Source organism: Macaca fascicularis, chromosome 8 (assembly GCF_037993035.2).
Source record: "Macaca fascicularis isolate 582-1 chromosome 8, T2T-MFA8v1.1".
Taxonomy (NCBI): domain Eukaryota; kingdom Metazoa; phylum Chordata; class Mammalia; order Primates; family Cercopithecidae; genus Macaca; species Macaca fascicularis.
In genome coordinates, this window is record NC_088382.1 from 122308794 (window position 1) to 122328820 (window position 20027).

A 20027-nucleotide genomic window follows, 5' to 3' on the forward strand; every position below is an offset into this window, starting at 1 on the left:
ACATGAGGGAACATTCTCTGTGTCTATACTCCTACAGAAATCGATGAATACCTGTCACCTAGGATTTGTTCCTCAATCTGGTACTTGTTGGTTGAATTATTTCCCCAACTAGACCCCCCGGCCAAAATAAATCTACTCAAAGGAAGCAATCAGGTTTTAATTCCAAAATACTCAGCTATGTTCCTTAATAAATGTTTCTTGGATCAATTGAAAGAGATCGAAAAAAATATTTTAACATCATTAAAACAACCTTTGAAGTGCATCCAAAGAAACTTCAAATATCTGGGATCATCACTAACTATGAATATTAGCAGGAAATTATTGTGGTGGTTGATTTGGCTTATAAGTCACATAAAATCTTAGTAATACAGTTGTCTTTAGACAAATAATAGTAACAAGTAAAAATAAATACAAATTTTAAAAATGTAACTTTAAGATAAAGTTATAGTCTCTCCTGACACTCCAATATCATCACATTCCTAGCTCCTCTGTTACCCACTAGCACCAATTTAACGTGTATCTTTCCAGTTCTGTTTTCAAGATGTATAATTCCATGCAGACATATCTGTTACGTAACATTATAGAAACCTAAAAATTATCTTCACAAAAACTATGCAGTATTGTTTCATGTATATCATACTTTAACTTTTATTATACTGTCAATATTATTTTCTTTCTCCGTTTTAACCAAACAATATGTTTTAGAGACACTTTTGAACATCCTTGTATGCTTAGCAGAAATCATATGTGCTTTTGATGATTTATTTAAAAAACTGGATTTGATTTTATATTTTCTTAGACTTTTTTATCTATCAGGGACATTAGTCTATAATTTTTTTCTTCTGCTCTTCCTACCTAGTTTTAATATCAAGAGAAGATACTAGTAATTTTCCACATTTTACTAGTCTTTAGGTTAATTTTTATAAGAAAAAATATTGGAGTATTGCATGGATGAGTTTGGTAGTAATGTGACTACCATTTTATGTGCCTGTAAGGTTATTTTCCTATTTAAGTGTTTTTTTTGTGGTTGTTTGTTTTTTTCTTTTGTTTGTTTCTTGGAAAGGGTTTTGGACCAATATTGGCAACCCATGAACCTTAGGGAAGTGACATTTTTCAAGGTTTGCTGGTAGTTTAGTCATAGCAGAATTCTGTTACAAGATTTTTTAACATCTCCATTACAAATATGCCATAATTATTTCTCACTTCTAATGCTATTAGTATTTACTTTCTGGTTTTCTTTCTTCATATTTACAAAAGGTTGTCAAATTTATTAGTCAGCTTAAAGAACCAGTGTTTGCTGTTGATAAATTCTGGCTTTTTTTTTTTTTTTTTTTTTTTACAGAGTCTCTTACTCTCTCACCCAGGCTGAAGTGCAGTGGCATGATCTCGGCTCATTGTAACCTCTGCCTCCCAGGTTCAAGAGATTCTCCTGCCTCAGCTTCCTGGGACTACAGGCGTTCATGCCACCATGCCCAACTAGTTTCTGTATTTTTAGTGGAGACGGGGTTTCACGATGTTGGCCAGGCTGGTCTCGAACTTCTGAACTCAAGTCATTCACCCTCCTTGGTCTCTCTAAGCGCTGGGATTATAGGTGTGAGCCACCGTGCCTGGCAAATTCTATTGTTTTTATTTTAATTTAAACATCTTTTCTTTTTATATTTTTGGATTCCATCTTCAGTTTTCTTTTGCATTATATTGCTGCTCTTTTTTCTGTTTTCCTGAGTTGAAATCTTAGAACTTTTTTTTAGTGTATTTTCAGTCTTTCTCATTTATTAAAAAATAAAACAAATTTAGCTCTAAATTGATATGAAGAGATTTTATTGTTCACTTGTGAGAAGTTTGTAGTTTGTGTTTTGGTTTACTTTGTAACTCATAAATAATTTCTGAGTGTTTTAAAATTTATGGGTTGAGCTATCATTTTGTTGTTGCTTTCTAACATTGTTTCTTTAGTATTTCGTATATGTATATCAAGGTCTTGCAGTGGATAAATAAATGAAATATATTCATTTCAATTTGTTATATTAATCAAGTTGAAATTATTTATGCCTTCAATGTCTACTGGCTCCAACAACTTCTTAAAGAAGCCTGTTAAAGTTCCAAGTGTGAATTCGACAACACTCTTTAATAGTTGAATCAAATTCATTTCACATATTTTAAAGCATCGTTCAGTTATTTAGTTTATGCAACAGTTGATCATCTTACACACTAGTTCCTCTTTATCTGCATTTTGCTTTCCGCGGTTTCAGTTACCTGAGATCAACTGTGGTCCAAAAATAGGTAAGTATAGTACAGTGAATTATTTTGAGAGAGACAGAGAGCACATTCACATAACTTTTATGACAGTATATTATTATAATTGTTCTATTTTATTTTTAATTATTGTTATCAAGCTGTGTCTAATTTACAAATTAATCTTTATTCTATCTATCTATCTATCTATCTATCTATCTATCTATCTATCTATAGAAAATAATAGCCTGTATAAAGTTCAGGACCATCTGTGGTTTAAAGCACCCATTGGGGCTATTGAATCATATCCTTATGAACAAGGTGGGACTACTGTATTTACATGTGTCAGATGATGTTCTAGGTGTCTAGGATACATCAATAAATAAACAAAGATCTCTCTCTCTGAAAGCATGTATTCCATTGGAAATTTGCAAACTATAAATAATAAACAGTCCAGGCGCGGTGGCTCACGCCTGTAATCCCAGCACTTTGGGAGGCTGAGGCGGACGGATCACGGGGTCAGGAGATCGAGACCATCCTGGCTAATGCGGTGAAACCCCGTCTCTACTGAAAAAAAAAAAAAATCAGCTGGGCATGGTGGTGGGAGCCTGTAGTCCCAGCTACTCCAGAGGCTGACGCAGGAGAATGGCGTGAACCCCGGAGGTGGGGCTTGCAGTGAGCCGAGATTGCACCACTGCACTCCAGCCTGGGCAACACAGTGAGACTCTGTCTCAAAAAAAAAAATAATAATAAAATAATAATAATAATAATAATAAACAAATAACGTCTTATTTTAGAATGTGATATACAGTTCAGTGAAAGAAAAGATTAAACAGGAAATAGTTATGTTAAAGTGCTAGGTGATTGGGGGGTGATACTATTGCTAGGTTCACAGTTTATTACTCTTATACCTTCTTCTAAAACTTGTTTCTGTTATTGAAAGAATAGATCCTTCTTCATCTGAAAATGTCTTTATTTTGCCCTCACTATTGACTAATAGTGGGTAAGTTATAAAATTTTAATTCAAAATGATTTGCCCTCAGCATTTTAAAGATATTTTCCTCTAGTCTTTTATCCATCTAGTATTCCTGATAAGAAATATGATACCAAATTGATTTTAATTTTCATAATTAATCTGCCTCTTCTCCTCCATTCTTTTAAGAGCTAGGATTCCTTCTCAGACTTGCTGTTTTTAAATATACTCATTTTTAAGTCTATTTTTTCTACTAAGTGCTCAATAGATTACTTCTGTCAAATACCTTGTAACTTTTTTTTTTTCAATTCTAGGAAATTGTTAGCATTATTTCCTTTAAAATGTTGTTTATTATATGTCCTCATCTTTCTGAAACTTGTTCACATTGAATGTTGAAAATTAGAAATTTAGCCTTCATGTTGCTCAACCTTTCAACTTCTTATTTGTAAAGATTCCCTATTTTGCATTCTAGAAGAATTCAATAATTCCATGTTTATATAAAAAATACACATATACACATATATACATTTATATATTATAAACTTCAGTTTACTAACTCACTGTTTCGTTTTATTTAATTACAAATTACCTTAAATATTAAAAAATCTTGTTGTCATTTCCTAAATATTTAATGATTTTAATCATTGTTATTTCTTATTGCTTCATACTCTTCTTCTTTTTTTATTCATGAATACAATTTCTCCCCTTAATTTTGTGAGGGTACCTACTCTAATTATTTAAAAATATTTTCTTATTGCTCTTTTACTGTGTTTCCTTGGATTTAATGATAAGTGTATTTAAAGAGTAGCACAGTGAACTTTATTCTAATGCAGCATATTTCAAAATTTATACAGTGAATCATAATGGTTGTTATGCCTATGATGAAAAGATGCAGGAGGAAGTAGTTTAGGGGAGAACAAAACTTATGTTTGAGCAAGAAAACACAATGATAACAACCATTTATTTTTATGTTTATTTACACTTTTTTATCTTGGGAATACCCTACAGCCTCAAAACAATTATAAATTTTATCTTTTCATTCTTAGGCATCATTATATTTTTAAATACACTTTCTATTATCTTTGGGTTTGTGTTGAGAGTGAGTGTTAATCTATTTGAAACCATATTTTTTTCTTTGCTCCATTAATACAACATTCTTTAAAATTAAGAATATGTTTTAAATGTAATGAAGCTGTAAATACTCTCTAACATAGACTGGAAACAATACACAGTAAGTAAAGTAAACACGCACCTATTATGTACCACTGCTTTTGGATTCTTTTCCTGTGCAGCAGTGATACGGTTAGGCTTTGTCTCTCCACCCAAATCTCGTAAATTGAGATTTGTATAAAGTCTTAATCACCATGCTATTGTGGAAGACTTTTCATTCACTAGTTATTCATTTATAAAACTTTTACTTAGTTTCTAATATTTATAAAAAATAAAATAAGGTACTAAGGATATAAAGACAAATAAAATGTAGCCCCTGTTCTTAACTGAAGGCACAAAGGAGGTATTAGCTAAGTCTCCTTGGAGTTGGAGATTGGAAAAGAGGTAAATACTACACAGAAGAGGTAACCCTGAAGTTATTTTCAGAGTTAACTCACTGAGTAGACTAAAAAAGACAAAAGAAGGAAAAAGTATCCCAAATAGAGAGAACAGTATCAGAAAAGGTATAAAGCCTTTTTCTTCCCTTTTCTTTCAAAGTGCAATGGGTAGAGTTAGGTGGCAGTGACGGTGGCACCAGAGGTTGAGGAGATGGCAGGATCAAGTAGGTGGTATCATGGATGAGGGCCAGAGAAGTAGACGTGAGGCTAAAAAGGCAGCCGGTAAGGTTGGGAGGTTAAGTAGATATGAAGAAGGGTGAGAATCAGAAACATTGACGGTAAGGATAGACAGACTTCTCACTATCAAAAAGAGCATTTACAAATGTAGAAAGAGAAAAGACTACAAAGAATCCTAAGAGGTTAAAATGAAATGTTAAAAAATGGTGTGAACTCAAGTTTAAAATATGAATATAACTAGATATGAATGGGTGCATATACATACATATGTCATGCATACACATATATGTACATATATATGTGCACATATTTTCTAGCCACATCCACTGAGAGTCCTAAAAGCAATAAAGCTCTATAGAAACAAGTACATCAAGTACCCAGATGTTGGTGTCTACATACCATTCTTCACTAAAGGAAACCGGGGAGGCTGATTTTAGGCGATGGACAAGGAAAAGGATAAGTGAGGCTGGAATACCCTGTTGTGCCAGAAAAGCGGGGTGTACTTAAAGAATGACGATGGGGACATATCAAAAGGACATAGAGGCCAGTTTGAAGAAGCTCCACTGGCTATTCTGGTGCAATTTAACCATCAAACAATGATAATGGCAGAGTACAACACATTGAATAAAATTTGAATGCATTCATTCCTATTGATATAAATAAATAAATGGGACAAAGGGAAAACATTTTCTCCATATAGAGGGACAGTTAATAAATACCGAATAAGTGGGGAAAAAAAAGAAAACTAATATTTGGCAACCATCACAGTGGTTGTGGATTCTTGGCTGGATGTTTGATAAAAAATAAGATATTACCTCTCTTGTGAAACACATATAAATCACAAAGGTGAAATTGGTGATGTTCTCATGAAAAATCCTGGAAGAAACCCATTTTACTAGGTGATCAATGACCACATAGGGCATATATTGGGATATATTGACATTGTTTGCATCCTGGTGTGATGTACTGAGAGGACAAGCATCATTTTTGTGGTACCCCTGTCAAAAATGTGTGGCCTATGTCTGGGTATGGGAAAAGATTGTATGGAACTAGATTGAGGGATATATCACAAAATAAAAGAGCTATCAAGGTCATGACAGATAGGGAAACATTGAAGAACTCATCCAGATTGAAGGAAATTAAAGAGACATGACAACAATGCAATGCAGGTTCTTGAGTTGAATCCTGGACAAGGAATGAAAAACATACATGTATGTGTGTGCGCACGTGCTCACATGCATGTGTGTGTGTAGTTAGTGAAATTTGGATGGGGTTTGTTAATTTGTTTGGAAGCGTTTTATTAATGTTGATTTTCTAACTTGTATGGTTGTTTTGTGGTTACATAAAGGAGTTTTTTTGTTTTGGGGCAATTCAAACTGAATATTTGGGAGTGATGGGCTATTATGTTTGCAACTTGTTCTCAAATCATTCCATAGTGGTTTTAAAACACGTCTGCAAATTCTTTGATGCTTCTATCAAAAGGTAGAGTTGGCCGGGCATGGTGGCTCATGCCTGTAATCCCAGCACTTTGATAGGCCAAGGCAGGTGGATCACCTGAGGTCAGGAGGTTGAGAGCAGCCTGGCCAACATGGAGAAACCCCGTTTCTACTAAAAATACAAAACTTAGCCGGGCATGATGGCAGGAGCCTGTAATTCCAGCTACTTGGGAGGCTGAGGCTGGAAAATCGCTTGAACCCAGGAGGCAGAGGTTGTAATGAGTAGAGATTGTGTCACTACATGCCAGCCTGGGCAACAAGAGCAGACCTCCATCTCACAAACAAACAAACAAACAAAAGCAAAAAAACAAAAGGTAAAGTCAAATTCCCCCCTTTTTGATTATTGGCCAGTATTTTTGCCTGGATTTTAATGAAGAGAATATGACAGAAGTGACACTCATGATCACTTTGATTGGCTCCTCTTCTAATGTTACTAGTTGCCTCAGACTCATGAAGGCTTAAGGACAGAACAACCATGGTAACAGTTGCCTTTTTCTTGTCAATTGCAACATAAACTATAGCAGCTCCAGTACCCAGATTTGACTCCACAGGAACACAGGAATCTTCCCACAGCGGTGGAAAACAGCATCAAATTGTGGAGAATTTAAAGCCTGAGAGATGAAATTTGACCATCAAAAAGTAAGAGAAGAGATAGAAAGGAGACCGGTAGATAAATTGTTAACCCTTCCTCTCCAAAACAGGTGGTTCTAAATCACAACTGGTCCACATGGCTCACATAATTAAACATTCAGCTGAGTAATGTACCACCTTATATTTGATTCTCCAATTACTCTGTTTATATAATTTTCCCCCTCTTTCTTGCTGTCTTAGAAATACACCTCCCAAGCTCCTCAATAAAGTATTAGTTTATAATCTTTGCTTCAACTATGTTTTCTAGGGAATCAAAGCTAAGACAAGTGAGTGACCACTGGCAAACAAATTGGTAGACACGGTAGGGGATTAGAGTTCCTTAAGATTGAAACATGGATGTAATTTCCAGGAAGATAAGAATATTAGCTGACATTATTGATTATTTTTGAAAAGGGGATTGCTGAATACTATAATCATTTTAACTCATGTAATTTTTATTGCAATGCTATTAGCCAGTCACCATTATTTCCCATTAATGGATGGAAAAAAAAAAAAGAAGTTTGGAGAAGCTGACCACAGTTATATATGTAGAAATAGCTCAACTGAGATTCTACCCAACATCTACCTGATTTCAATGCCCACACTCTTTTCTATTGTCCCATGATAATCGAGAGAAAGAATGGAATGAGACACTGTAAGCTAGGTGCTGGGAAAAATGAGGGAAAGGAAAGGATTCCCCGAGTCCAGTGTTGAAAGGGAAAGAATGGTCATATTAATTTTAGGAAACTTTTTTGTCTCTACTCCTTTGGCCCACTAGTTCCACCCTTGCACACTCTGAAGGTAATTTGGGAACTATTTAGATCTCTTCAACTTCCTTACCATAGAGGGCCCTTCATGATCTCAGCCTTTCCTACCTCTCCAGTCCTGTCTGCCATCATTTTCTCATAAGCAACCTAAGGGTCAGACATGTTGAAGTACTTGTCTTTCCCTTTCAGCCTCTGTGCCCTGAGGCATGACATCTTCTCTGCCTGAAAAGAAGGCATTCTCTGAGTGGATAAAACATGAAGAAATTCCTAATTATTTCTTAAGGTCAAACTATACATCCTCCATAATGAGTGCCCTGAGCTTGTGAGCACTGTTAATTGCTCTTTTCTTTGGGCTTCTATAGGCCTTGGACATACCTATATTGGTCCAAGTATTTTATTATAATTATTGATTTACTCATCTGTCTTTTTATTTATTTTTTTTACTTTGTATCCCAAGTGTCTAAACACTTACGTATAATTTATGTATCACACGGTTCTAAGCTGTTATATTTAATCCTGACACAGCCCCATGAGGACCCCAAAAGTTAAAGGATTTGTCTAAAGACACACAAATTGTAAGTGGCAGAGCTGGCTTTTGAATACAGTCAGTGTGATTCCAGGATGAGTTCTTAAGCACTATACCCTGTCTCAGAGCCTAATATTCAAGAAACAGTTGTGGAATGTATAAAGAAGGAAGGAAGGAAGGCAATCAAGAACATATAAAAGTATATGGTCCTCTTAATAAACAATATAAGCAATCACAAAATCTCATAGTTAGAGAAAATCATAGGGCGATACATATTTCAGCTATGTCTTTTGAATGATTTAAATTGTATAGTTGTCTTGAAATTTAAAGATATGAGTGTTGGATATCTTCTGTTTACCCACGAAAGCCATTCTGCCCCTTCTCTGCTCGGGTTTTGCACTTCTTTCCCACTTCCAGGTAAACTCTGATCCACATGGTCCCACGATAGCCAGGACCCTGTGCTATCAGGCTTTCTGTGGGTAAGAAAACAGAGTTATCAGGCAGCGAGCAGGACTTTGGTAGGACAGTGGGGTGAGGAGGTCAGGAGGAGAGTGAATTAGGGTATTTCCCCCAGTTCCTTCTTTGCCTGATCGCTATGTGATGGCTGTGTCCCATTAGTGAAAACCACACTTATGTGGGGCAGCCCACTCCATACCGCGGTCCTCCAAGCTGTGGTTATCATTCCTGAAGCTACTAGTGGCTCCCTGCTGTCAATAGCCAGAGATATGGTACAATCCTTTGTTAGTTTCCTTAAGCTCTACCCCCACACACCCAGTATGAATGTGCCATTTGTTTCCTGCAGGGTTTTTTACTGATACAATATAACTTACTATTGAAATATCAATTCAACACACACAAAAATTTAGTTTGCATCCTACTGGTACTTGATTTTGTGATAATAATTATGTATTTCAGAATAGAAAATGAGGTTGGAATTTCTTTAATACATGTTGCCTCCACTGTCAGCTCAATATCTGTGCATCACCCACAACTAAATGGAAGAAACAAAGGGAGGATCCATCCCTAGGGTCAGAGGTTAGCACCCATAGAGAGTAGCACATGATTCTCTCTTTTCTTTTTCTTCCCTGCTGTGCAGGCAAAGAAATCAGAAGCAGGGGAAGAGGTGCTGAAATAAATTAGAATGGGAGGTCAGAGGAAATAAAAGCAGAGCAGTCAGAATGCTCTCATGCAGTGAATTCAGAGCAATATTGGAAATATAAGTTTAAATGGCAGTGGCTAAGATTTGTAGAAACAGGACTTTTTCAACACTTTTCAAAGTGACCAAGTAACTTTGATCCTTGATGGCTAAAGTAATAAACCCTAATTTTAAATTCAATCAGATTTCCAGCTAAAGAGTAACATCTGGCCTTAAAGTGACATAGAACTACTCATTGATCAATCTCTGACTTGACAGCAGTTGACACTATAATTCAAATACTTCATAGAGAAACTGTGTAGGTTAAAAGAAAGTGATCTGTAAAACTTGCAGTTTTGCTGATTCTTAATGTTAAGAAGCCTTTTGGGAATCTCATTAGCTCAACAACGGGTTTACAAAAAGGTTGGGAAATATAGAATCATGCAGCTAGAAAAGACCTTGTGAGTTAAACCATGTCTCACCTTCAAGCATCTCAGACAAACGAGACTATAGTCAATATTTAGAGAGGTTTTGAGGAGGAAATCTATAACTGCCCACAGAAAGCATTAAAAGACATATTTATAATAATAAATAAATGTGTGAAGTGTTTTACAATCTTAATGTAAACACTGACATTTAAAATGCCTCAGATTGGGTACAACAATTTAATAAAAATATGCAAAATTTAGAATAGCAGCAAGTATGCCCTGGGACAAGGGTTTCCATTTTACACAGAGCTAATATATAACATCTGCAGCTAGTAGTTAAATCATGCACTCTTTTGAGATACAGCAAATAGAGACACTCTAAAAAATACATATTTAATTATCTCTCTCTCTCTTTCTCTCTCTCTTTTTTAGAAACAGGCTCTCACTATGTTGCTCAGACTTGGTTTCAAACTCCTCACCTCAATGATCCCCCCACCTCAACTCCTAAGTAGCTGGGATTACAGGCACGAACCACCAAGCCCAACAAGAATACTTCAATATGTTTAACAGAAATCAGAATTCTTTAACTGTGATAAAAACTATGCTTTTCTTTGACTCTAAATATAAAGTTACTTGAAATACCATTAATGTGAAGTTGTTTTTATGGTTGTACTGAGTATTTATGACAAGCCATTTATATCGTCAACTCAGTTCTTAGATCGCAAATTTACAGGATGGCTAGAGGAACTGCACAAAATGTCTGTGGACAGACAAGGAGTTGGCCAGTCTTCATAGGTATGGGATCTATGCATTTGGATTATGTAGCATTTTACTGCAACCCAATGATTATCAGAAATTTTTCTGGCTGTGAGTTTCCGGGGGTTTTATGCAAGACTCTGCTTAATAGTAGCTCCATCCTCTCTCTCTCACTCTGTCTCTCTCTGTGTTTCTCTCTCTCTCTCAAGAGAACACATTAAAATACAAGAGTGTGCGATTAAGCTTATTTTTATGGATAAGACTAATTGTTCTCTAGCTTAATTAAAATGAAATACATAATTTACAAATGTAGGTACTTCAAACATTATTTATTAGTAGTAATATATTTCCTGAAACCTCATAATACTTTGAAATGCTCCACAATGTGATAATTCCAAAATCAAGAACTAATGCTCTAATGTAATAGCTCCCTAGCTTATAAATTTATTTCATGTCCAAAACAAGTTAATGGGATATAGTGGGAATGAATTTAAAAAATCCACACTTCTTGATGATTATAAGTGGTTTAGTTAAGGAAATGTTAAGGCTAGTCTCATCCACTTTAATGTATGATCAGTTCACTTCAGTTCAATATTTACAGAGCATATACTGTGTACAAAGAACTGGGGTAGGAACTATGGCTGCTGAAGTAGTTCAAGACATGCTACCCCAAAATATTATTTATTTTGAGATGAAGGCACTTGAGAAACAGCAGATACAGAACTTTCTGACCTCCTCTCTTTTACCTAAAAACAAGCCAAGAAATTTCCCATGAGAAAGATATCCTAGGAAGAAAAGAACATCTTTATCACCAGAGACTGGAAATCAACACTGAAATGAATCTGCACAACAAACTTCCTAAAATAATCCCTACCTTTGACTAGTGTTCTCCAGTATATCTTAATCACTTCCCCATAGGTTAATGCCCCAGCCCAAACCCCTTGTCTTCTCATTTCTTCACAAATTTATTATTTCTTTGTCCAAAAAATATATAAGCTTTCTGCTCTGGTCACTTCTTTGGATCTTCATTTCTTGAGGACTCTCATGCACATGGAAAATTTTTATAAAACTTATCTGCTTTTTCTCCTGTTAATCTATCTCTTGTCAGTTTCTTAGGCCTAGTCAGATACCCTAAAAGGGTAGAGGAGAAATTTTTCCTCCCCTGTATCACAAAGAAGATACATACCATAATCTCTGCCCTTAAAAAATACACAGTCTATAAGAGCTGCCAAATAGGTAAATAGGTGTATTCAGAATATATTTTAAAATTCTCTGGCACACATTTTTCAAGGTAAAAAATGTGCTATACTCTGGTCAACACCTTTGCTACAAAATGTACATGTTTTAAAACTCTGAGATGATTTCAAAAGTTTAGTGCATTTCTTATGTATTCTGACTTACTGGGTATGTTATAGTTTAGACTATTAAAGATGAAACATGAAGCGATAAGGGAATCCTCCTCGGCTTGCCTTGAGGTAGCATTAAAAAAAAAAAAAAAAAAAAACTTAGCCCATTGTTTGTATACTTAAATTTCTTCAAAGAACTCCTTGACGTTTGCCCTCAGTTTGGGACTTGGTACTATCTACGACAAATGGACAATGTAACAGTCTACTTGAGGAAAGAAAATTCAGATATATGCTCAAGGGCACTTTCAATGTAAAAATCCCAAATCAGTAGATTCCATCATCCAATGAGTCAGCTAATTATAGCTTCATTATCAATTTTTCAGATATTCTGACCTTTCTTGTTCACACATTCATTCATTCATCTACTCATTCAAGTATCTAACATCGTTCAAAAAAACTCTTGAAATTGTACTACGTTCTGAATGTTGGGACTACAGAGGTGAATAAGACAATTTATTATTGTCTACTAAGAAGACAAGCATACAAATACATAAAAAGTCTAATAAATAATGTAAGTTTATCATAAAATGTATTGGGATCATGGAGAAAAAAAATAAACAGTTCTGCTAAGAAGTAGAAAGACAAAAAAGATTATAACAGAAAGATGAACTAAGATGTGCAAGATTTGCATGGATGTGTTTATATCGGCGGTGATGTAGAGGTAGCTCATGACTTTTTAGGTATGGAGAGAAGTTTGACCAAGGAATGGTAGTGTGAACAAAAGAGCACATTTGGAAAAATTCAGCCGCTCAGTAGAGCTAGAGTTCAGATGCAGGGAGGGTTATGTAAGACATGAGATTAGAGAGATGTGGGGCTACTCTTGTGTGCAACGTTAAGGGCCTTTGATTTTATTTTAAGAAGAGAAAACCATTCTGTTTGTGCACACCAAATACTCCATACCTAGCAACTGTCACACTATTATCATGTGAAATGAACTAAACTTGATATAGAGTCAATTAAAGAGACATGACACTTCTTTCTTAGGAGTTTATAATCTAATAATGGAGCAGTAAAATGAAAGTATCGGGAACCATTTCTTTTTATAAAAAGATTCAACATAGCATTGTTCACTTGCAACCTCACTTAACCTGTCTATTTTTTAAACATTTTCCTTTGAAGTACTTTGAATGAAAGAACAAAGTGGAATATAGATTTTTGTCTAAATCCTATAGCTACCTGTTTAAAAGAGTTTGCAAGCAGGGATAGATCAATATTTTTTGAACTATAATAGCAATAAAAGTAAATGGATTTTTCTTTTGAAAGAACCTTAACTGCATACAGCCCAACAGCCACCATCAAAAACTTTGAAACATTATTGCTCTTACTGTATCTACTAGATGGTAAATGGACTTCAAATTATCTGGAAATATAACGTTTTATATCTATAAAGCAAGTAAGAAGGATCAACCACTCTTACTTATTTTTATGAAAGACTACATTAAGAAAAGTCAGCCGGGCCCCCTGGCTCACGCCTGTAATCCCAACACTTTGGGGCCGAGACCGGCCGATCACGAGGTCAAGAGACCGAGACCATCCTGGCTAATGCGGAGAAACCCCGTCTCTACTTAAAACACACACACACACACACACACACACACACACACACACACACACACACACACAAAAAAAACCTAGCGGGGCGTGGTGGCGGGCGCCTGTAGTCCCAGCTACTCCGGAGACTGAGGCAGGAGAACGGAGTGAACCCGGGAGGCAGAGGTTGCAGTGAGCCGAGATCGCGCCACTGCACTCCAGCCTGGGAGACAGAGACTCCGTCTCCCGTCTCAAAAAAAAAAAAAAAAAAAAAAAAAAAAAAAAAAAAAAAAAAAAAAAAAAAAGAAAGAAAGAAAGAAAAGAAAAGTCACAGTGAAACAAGTGAGCAGAAGATGCCTTTTGCTTTAAAATTAATCATGTTGATACTGTTAGCCCTTTATAAAATTAAAGGGCTATCAGCACAACCTCTTTCAATCTAATAAACCATTATTGAGACTGCATCTGTGCTGAGCTAATTACTGGAGGGGGTGGTGGTGGTGCTGGGGGCTGGTTCCTAGATGAATGGGACTAGGTATTTTCTCAAGGAAATAAATACAACGTAAAACAGGCAATTTGGAAAATTGGTGATGGGTATAGAAACAACAATATAATACTAGGTCTTTGGAGCTGATTTCTTTCCTCAACCTTTGAGGGCTGTTTTGAAAACTATTTCTCTATTGTGTTTGTCTATCTTTCAGGCTCCCAGGGCTCAGTGTCCAGGAAAAATTTATTCTCAAAAGAGAATCCTAAATCAATCATCTTTAGTTTGAACTTGAATTAACATGTAACTTCTTACTATTATCTGCATTTTAACTCTTATAAATTCTAGAAAGAACCCTATAATTTTAAAAGAATATTAAGTTGTATTTGGGATATACTGTTTGGAGACTGAAAAATACATTTCAAAAGTCAGATGTTTGGGCTTATTTATTTAACAACAGTACATGTCAGACATAGTCTGCACATAGGCTGTAAGTTTAAAAAGTTGACCAAGATAAAGATTCCATATATAAAGAAAATTATTAGTTATATGATATAGATATACAATTAATTTAAATGTAAGGCAATATGACACAAATGATTGTTATTTATTCAAGGTGTTTTAGAAATTCAGAGGGAGAAAAAGTTATTTTCATGTGAAACTAGGTGAGCATAGGGACAATTATAGGAGACTGCTTCAAGGAAGTTAAATTTCATATGGTCCCTAATGAATGAAAAGGACTTTTGTATATGGAATTTAGTAATTATAGTACAGAAGAAGAAGGAGGCATATCAAAGTTTGAAAGGAAAAAGCTTTCAAGACATAAGTGGAAAAGTAAATTATACCCAGATGGTAGAGAATTTCTTACATCTGGTTATAATGGAGTTAATTGTGTAAGAATGGAAAAGACATTAGCAATTTTAGAATAAATAAGAAACAAAACTAAAGCTAATTTTAAATCTATGAGAAGAGCAGATTCAAGAAAGGAATTGGGGTTAGTTTTGGAATAATTAAAGGAGCACAAAATAAAGGATATTAGAGTGGGGACCAAAACACGGTAACAGACATGATAAAACTTGCAACATGTTTGAAGTGGGAAGTGTAGAAGGAAGATTAAAGGTTAAAAATAACGTAAAAATATATTGCAAAGTAAACAAGTTTTATGGGTTGTTAGGGTGATTATTATTTTTTTTTTAATCTGAAGGACTGAATATATTTTGGAAAACCACCACACCATACAGGACAATAGAGCAAAAACACCTACATAAAAAAAATCCAGGGAACCAAACCACAACCTCTGCAACAATAGAGAGCAAAAAAGGTCAGACTTGGTCAATGACAGCAAACTTTTTTCATGTTTCTTTCCACTTCCAACTTAGGATCAATCAAGAAAGCCAAATGTGCTGCTGAGACTACCCTGGTAGCTAGCTTATCTTCAGCTTCCCCACACCAACAACCTCCAACCAAAGCATAACTGAATCCTTCCTTTATTATTAACTAATGAAGTTTTCCCATTCTCCTGACTGCCTTTAAGTCTCTGCTAAAGACAAGTGATGGTGGCTGGCTCCCTTGCTACAGAAAGCTCTGAATAAGTAGCCTTGATTTATTCCCATTTGCATGGTCTTCATGTATTTCCAACAACCCCAGTTCATATACACATGCCAACAAACACAAACAAAAATAAATAACTGCGAAATATGTTTCATAGTAAAATACATATCCCCATAGATGTATTATAAGTAATGTCTTCTGAAATTTTCTATTCCATTACATAAAAAAGTAAATGTTGGCCCCAAACCACTAAAATTATTTAATGGCCCATTAACCAGTATGACTTTTATATTGAAAAATAGTTGTGTACATGTATATTTTAAAGCTTATTTGACCCCACAGTCATCTGTTCACTGAGTATCTCTTAAGACTTGTTTCCTTAGGACACCCTTGGGGAAGGCTAAATTTGAATAGAGGTTACTAGAAGAATAGAGATGTGATTGACAATCAGAATAAAAACTTGGTTTTTAATGAAAGGTATTTAGCTCAATTTAAATCACATTGATTAAGAAATTGCAATTCAGAGAAACAGAAAAAAATACTAAAATTGAGAAAGAAAAGAGTTTTATAAAATTCTAGTCCTTTCTGAAGCTTATTTAAAGGTCATTTAGTTTAACTTTCCTCTCAACCAACAATTTTGTTTTCCTATTCTAGTATCTATTATTAAAATGGGACTGCTGCTTTAGGCAGAGTAAATATAAACAAAGAATAAACCCCTGTCTATTAGAAAGGGAAGGGACAGTGTAAGGGCAAGCACAAAATAAAAAGAGGCTTAATTTTTTAGGGTTAGGGTTAGGGTTAGTGTTAGGATCGAAATGAGAGGAGACTCCCATTGAAAATAAGAGAAGAGAGACTCCTTTTCACCTCCCTTTATCTCAGATCCCTCACTTTAGAAAAATCGTAATTGTCAGATTTTTCTTTTTCAAGTATATGTAATTTTTAAAATACTAAATAAGCCCTTTGCTATTCTCAAAATTTAAAAATTCTTCCTTAAGGACCTGTAAGCCATTTCTTTGGAATATAACCATCTAGGAAGAGAGCACTGTAATCTCCCAGTTTCTGTGAAAAGGTAGGAGTCCAACATATGCCAAGTTGCAAAACTACCTCCTGCCATAAAGATATGTTGTTGTTTGTTTTTTCTTCAGAAAAAGCCAATTTATTTTTTCTTTGAATAAAGCCAACACAGATGGTCACCCCAATTATAGGTGAGTTTAAGATAAACTATGAGTGACAAACAGTGGTGTCAAGTTCTTTTACTTGAGAACAAGCTACCTTTTCTTGTGAGAACTTGTGTCTAATGACGGTATATCTGCTTGGCTATTTAAAAGGCTAACGCGTTTTTCTGGCTTTTCAATCTCTTTAGCAGATTGCCTAAGATGCACATCTTGTTCTCGTTTAATGCTTATTCAATAATAAAAATAGTTTTCTTTCTATACTGCTTTTGTGGAGAGGCTTTCGGTGCTGGCCAATTATGTTTTTAATCACGTTAACCCAACACCAGTCACATACAGAAATTACAACTTTTTTTTTTTCTTAGTGGAAAAAGCTTGTATTTATTAACATTTGGTTTTGTTTTTGTATTAAGGTTTGGAGTAAAAAGAATTGGGTATGGGGGAAAGACAAAGAAAGTCTTGAAAAAGATGTAGTGGCCCAAGTGTGAAGGGAAGCAAAGTCTAAAAAATCTCTTACTTCATGAGTATTTATACTTTACACACATTTTAAAAAATCATAATTTCTTGCTTAGGGTGGGTAGAGCAGAAGTCTTTATACTGTGATATATACTAGATAAGCATAAATTCTCATAAGACTTCTGTTGAGAGATTTTGACAAAAGCTTTGTACTTTGTAAGAGGTATTGCATATTTCTGCTTCCCTTTCTGGGACTCCTGCCATTTGCTGCTCCAAGGATAAGAGACCCTGGAGTAGACCTGAATTAGAACCACTTTCTGGAGCCAAAGTCCAGCCAGCCAACAGGCTAAATGAGAGCCCCACAGGCCGGCTCACTACATCAAACTAATTGCTGTTGATTCACAGAAAAAAAGAGCAATAAATAAATACTTCTTATTTTATAGTAGAGTGGATATTTTAGCAGCATTATTGCAAAGATAGTAACTGATATAAGTGCTTACAAATGAAGATAGCCGAACAATAGATACATCTTAATTAAGTAAATGGTGAAGGCTTTAAGGTACTTATAATCTCTATTTTCACGAGAAGAAAAAAATTTTATCAGGGTAATTTCTGACCTCATGAGGAGATTTTCCTTGAAAAAAAATAATAATAGGCCAGAAGGCCCAAAATGAAGATGGAGGCACCATTAAAAAAGGACATTGCGATTTATACAAAATAAAGGCTGTAAAGAAGGAAGAGAAAACATAATATGACAGGAAAAGGTAGGAAGAGTTGAACTAGTTCTGTGGATTGTTGAGTCTTTAAGAAGTAAAAATTTCTATTTTCATGTGCCTAACACCCAGCAAAATAACTGGCATCTAATATGTTATTTTATCTTTTTTATATTCATGAATCATGAGGGAAATCAGAGGTAGAAATATTGGAACTCAAAGCTAGGCTTCATTAAAACCCACAGTCTACCCTGATTAGTTATAACTGGACTAATTCCAAAAAGAGTAATCTGGATTTTTGAATTGTCATTATAATTGATTTTCTGAGAACCTTTCTAAACAAAAATACAATTTGTATATCAATATCATTGTTATTTATGTATTTATTTATGTATTTATGTGTTTATTTATTTACTTTTTTAGAGTCACAGTCTTCTTTGTCACCCAGGCTGGAGTGCAGTGGCCAGATAATGGCTCACTGCAGCTGACTGAGGCCTCCAATTCTTGGGCTCAAATATAATCCTGCCTCAGCTTCCTGAGTATCTGGGACTACAGGAGCATTACACCATGCCTGGATATTTTATTTTTATTTATTTTTATTTTTTGTAGAGACAGGGTCTTGTTATGTTGCCAGGGTGGTCTTAAAATTATGACTTCAAGTGATCCTCCCACCTCAGCCTCATGAGTAGCTGAGACTACAGGTGCGCACCACCATGCCCAGCTAAATATTAAAATGTTATCTAGAGATGGAATCTTGCTTTGTTGTCCAGGCTGATCTTGAACTTCTAGACTTAAGCCATCCTCCTCCCTCAGTTTCTTAACTTGCTGATATTACAGGTGTGAGCCACCATGTCTGGACTATTTTTATTTATTTTGATAATTACTTACCACTTACATATCAAGGTGTTCTAGAAGAGCCTTACTTAGGGTACTATGCCTAACTATTAAACTACTGGTGGTATGTGAACCTTTGTTAGCTTGGAGCCATTATGTTTATGGCCTGATAGGAGATGCAAGAATAACTGAGAAGCTCTGGCTTTTGAACTTTGCTGGCCCGTGAGAATGATTTTGAGCTCAGAGAGAGGATGATGTTGGAGTTAGTAGGTAAAATCTCTGACACTCTGTGTGCAAGTCAGTGATACTACAGACCTCAGATACTATAGACGTCTCCTCCAGGGTTGTGACACTGTCATCTACCACCACAAATGTTCTCAGAGCTTAAACTGTGAGCTTAAGATGACCCACTATGAAGAGGAGGATCCTCAATGAAATGTTAACTTGACATCAAACCAACAAACAACAATAAAAACACCTTGTAAGTTGGGAGAAGGGGTAATTAAAATTTTATTTCAATTAAATGCAGTCTGATTCAAAAATTTAAGTAATATTGAGGTAATTTAGTTTCTATTAAACAGATCTTTTTACCTTTTAAGTGGTTGATTCATGTTAATTATTCACCTACTCCTGTTCCTTTTTAAAATGGTTAATCACAGGGTTGGATTTATGGGACAGTGAGTAGATTTATCAGGACAGGAGTCCCCACAATTGTAGGATGGATTTTATGTTACTGCTGGTGTAGAGTAGCTGGATTAATATTTCCTTGGACTGATGAGTTTTCAAATGTAATTATTCTGGTTTTGACTTTTAGGGTATATTGGGAATTTTAAGGATCTGGGCATTAAGAGATTTGTGCCTTGTAGCCTTTTAATCTTGAATATCTGCTAGTCCATAAGTTTTACAAGGAATTCTGCACCTAATTATTAAGACAGTTAGGAATTACTGCAATCCCTTGACATGCCAAGACTGTGTAGAATCAAAAATTAAAAAAAAAAAAAAAAAGCCTGAAGTTTCTGTCGTAACATATTGAATGGAAAACTGAACTTACTTAGGTGCTGCAGACTTCCTTCAGGAGACTCAACTCAACATTTGGGGAAGCTGGTTATTAGTCTGTCTTTAAAAATAGATTCTAAAGGACAGGGCCAAGATGGCCTACA

At 35.2% G+C, this 20027-nt stretch overlaps 1 protein-coding gene across 5 annotated transcripts in view; it reads right to left on the reverse strand.

The window, feature by feature from the left end:
- The window catches only part of CSMD3 (CUB and Sushi multiple domains 3), a 1225248-nt gene that overhangs the window by 475923 nt on the left and 729298 nt on the right, over positions 1-20027 (reverse strand). The gene's annotated exons all lie outside the window — the stretch shown is intronic.